Raw genomic sequence first — 3,764 nt, 5'->3', positions numbered from 1 at the left:
GGTCCTTCGAAATGCTACTTTTATGTACTTTTGTGGTGTGTAATTTTAGTGACCCGTTTTGCCTATAGTATACGAGTCTTTGGGATAAAGTTTGGGTTGTGTGACCAATACTCTTCATTACAAAGTGTACCATCTTTGTTCAATTGAACGAGTATTTGTACACTACATTTCAATGTTTTAAGTTTTCTTGGACTCATGCTAGGTTTTTTCATGACAAAAGATGAAGTTCTAGCGTTCCGATAATAGATGAGTAGTTTCAAGTATTAAAAAGAAGATTACTAACGCCAAGTATGCTGTATTACTCAACGAAAAAAGTCTTCAAGAAAACCTGCTCCCTAAATTTATTAACATACCACTTCATGACAGAACAGTGCAGCAAAAACAGTTTACACTTGACTTTAGACAGAGGTTGTTGTACGAGCAGATGGTTTGATTGATTGATTGATTAATTAGAGTGGGCAAAAGCCCGGCACAGGGTCGTTAGACCATTCGTGCCATGGGATAAAATAGATAACGAGGTTAAAATATTAGATTCTAAAAATTAAAACAACTATAACGTTATTGTCCGACTAATTATTAAAATAATTACGAAATATATACGAAGCCTAGACATTAAGTAGCGAACTACAATAGAAGTAAGATTACCAATACATAGGTACGACACAGTTAAGATTAAATATAATAGAATAAATTAACGTCTTTTAAAAATCCTACAAGGGGTTGTATCATGGGTGTAGCACCAAGCATCTTACGGAGGTCAGGAGGGAGGCCCCACTTCCGCCGCCAAGGCTCGTAGTATCTGCACTCGAGCAGGAAATGACGAACGGAAAAGGGAGAGCCACACCTCTCGCAAGAAGGGGGAATCCGGGGAAGAGAGAATAAAAATTCGTGGGTTTTCTTTGCATGTCCAATACGTAAACGGTTTAAAAGTTTCGGATAGAAACGGTTGTGGTGGGAAAGAAGTGGCCAGCGATCTGCAGAACATTTTAAGCTCCGTAGCTTTTGGTTCGTTCTAATATTGTCCCAGGTGGTGTCAAACTTTCTACGCACGCGGGAGGAGATGGTAGTGCGGATGTCGGAAAAGGGAGAGTCCCCGCGCGATGGTAAGGGACGGGCCACCGCAGATTTGGCCGCTGTCCGCCTTCTCATTGCCAATGATACCAACGTGTCCAGGGGACCAGCAGAATCGGACAGTTTTTTCCCTGGCTGCTGTTCTCGTTAGCCACTCTTGGATCTCAGATATCACGGGGTGGGACGGAATAAAATTAGTAAGTGCTAAAATTGATGATTGAGAGTCGCTATAAATGGTAAAATCATTAAAATCTGAATTAAGAATAAAGTGCTTCAAAGCGAGTAAAATTACGTAAAGTTCAGCCGTAAAGACAGATGAGGTGAAGGGTAATTTTGCCGTGAAAGTTTGAGACGATGTTACGGCTGCGCAGCCCACACCAGCGGGAGATTTTGATCCGTCAGTATAGACCGCGATGGAGTCGGCATGTGATTCTTTATGCTCCTCAAACGAGGCAGCAACGATGTAGGGCAGGTGTCCACTTTTTGATTGTTCCATGGGGCAGAACTCGGGAATGGGCTTGCACCAAGGTGGGGTATCAAAGTTTCTGGATTCGGACACCTTAAGGGGGCAGTCGCTTCCCTCCTCAAGTAGACGGAGCGCGCGTGTGTGTGCTGGGACTGAAGCCGATCTTTTGGTGTTGTATGTATCCCTGAGTCTCACGTTATTAACCACGTCAAAAGATGGTATCTTTCTGAACGATTTGCACTTGAAGTAAAAGGAGAGTAAAAGTTGCTCCCTTCGGTTAGAGAGCGGCAAATCGCCAGAGAGGACGTAGAGGGATTCGACAGGAGAGGTACGGTAGGCACCAGTACACAGTCGCAAAGCCTGGTGGTGTACTGTATCGAGGGAGCGGAGGGACGTCGCACTTGCCGAGGAATAGATCTGGCACGCGTAATCCAGCCGTGATCTTATGAGGGCGTGGTATAATCTGAGGAGCGAAGGCTGGTCCGCTCCCCAGTCGCGTCCAGAAACCGTCTTTAAGATGTTGAGGGCGGAGAGGGAAGATTGTCTAAGATTGAGTATGTGGTTGTTCCACGTAAGGTTTTGGTCAAAAATGACCCCAAGAAACTTAGTCGACTGCTCATAGGGTATTGGAATGCCTCCCAGAATAATATGTGGAGGAACTTTCTGGCGCGGTCGTTGTTGAGACTTGCAAAAGTGCATCGCCACCGTCTTCGATGAGGAGAATCGGCAGCCTCTGCGAGAGGCCCAGGAAGTAGCAGCATTTACACCGCTCTGAGTGCGTGTGATTGCTGTGAAAAGGTTTATGGAGGAGAAGTACAAAAGGAAGTCATCAGCGAAGAGTGAGCACTGGAGTGGAGTGTCTGCCTCAGCAACCGCCTGGACTATTCCATTGATGCTGACCAAGAACAAGGTGGGGCTGATGACGCTGCCTTGGGGGACACCTTGCTCCTGAGGTTTGGGCGACGAATATGCTCCACCGATCTTCACTCTCAGAGTCCTATCTGATATGAAAGCTCGAAGGAAGGAAAACATCCTACCCCTTACTCCCATCTCGAGGAGGTTCATCAAGATACCCCCTCTCCAAGTCGTGTCGTACGCCTTCTCCAGGTCGAAGAAGACGGCGATGGTATTCATGTTGCGCACTAGGGCGTCCTGCACGTGTGTCGAAAAACGGAGTAGAGGATCTAAGATGGAGCGGTGTCGACGAAAGCCGAATTGGTAAGGGGTGAGGTGGTCTCTACTCTCCAGGTAGTGGGTAAGTCGAAGGTTGACCATCCTCTCAAATATCTTGCATAATACACTCGTCAGGGCGATCGGCCGGTAACTAGAAGGGATCTGGTGATCCTTGCCTGGCTTGGCTATGGGGATGATCGTAGACAATCGCCATGAGCAGATGGAACAAAAGAAACAACTTAAAATCTTTACCATGGAATTAGACAAAGCTTTGGAAGAATTCAGTAACTGTAACATTGCTTTTAACCTACGCGACAAAATTGAGAGGACCTTAAAACATAGTCTCTATATGCACACCAACGCCACAGAAGAAACTGAGCCGCCTATACGGAAGCAAGATTTTACTTCCGAAAAGCACGAACGGCTACGTCAACCTTTCAGACTACCCTCTCTCCGATAGTCAGAAACAATTCCTTAATTTAGGATTGAAATGCAATTACATGCCCAAATTCAAGAAACCCGAGAAAACCTGCTTAACTAGAATTACTATACAGAAATTTGTGTGAACTGGAAAAAATAAAATAAAATTGACATGCAACCAAATGTGAAGGAACAATTACAAGCTGAAAGTTACGTTAAGCAGCTAAAATTTGTGAGAACAAAGCTTGACATTTTGATTCATAGGGCGGATAAACCAGAATTATTCATTATACTCAACCGCTCAGAATACTTAAGACAAGGTAGATAATCTATTACAGGACACGTCCAAGTTCTTACAAATCAAAAGAAGCCCAGTAGATGATATCCGTAAAAAATTACTGCTTTAATAGACAACCCTAATGCAGTGATCAACGAATTCAAATTCCACCAATTACAAGGGCACTATGAACCAGGAAGTCAAAACGCACAAACCTAGACACAAACTAGGACCCATCACATCACAGATACCTACTCCCACTTACCAAGTGGCAAAACAGCTCAAAGATCTCATTACTCCATATATTCCAACTTTCCATGACCTCAGATCTAAGGATGAATTTGTAGATGTACTTAG

Source organism: Oratosquilla oratoria, unplaced genomic scaffold, assembly GCF_046742065.1.
Source record: "Oratosquilla oratoria isolate Oo_2021 unplaced genomic scaffold, ASM4674206v1 SCAFFOLD47, whole genome shotgun sequence".
Taxonomy (NCBI): domain Eukaryota; kingdom Metazoa; phylum Arthropoda; class Malacostraca; order Stomatopoda; family Squillidae; genus Oratosquilla; species Oratosquilla oratoria.
Note: the sequence above shows the minus strand (reverse complement) of the source record.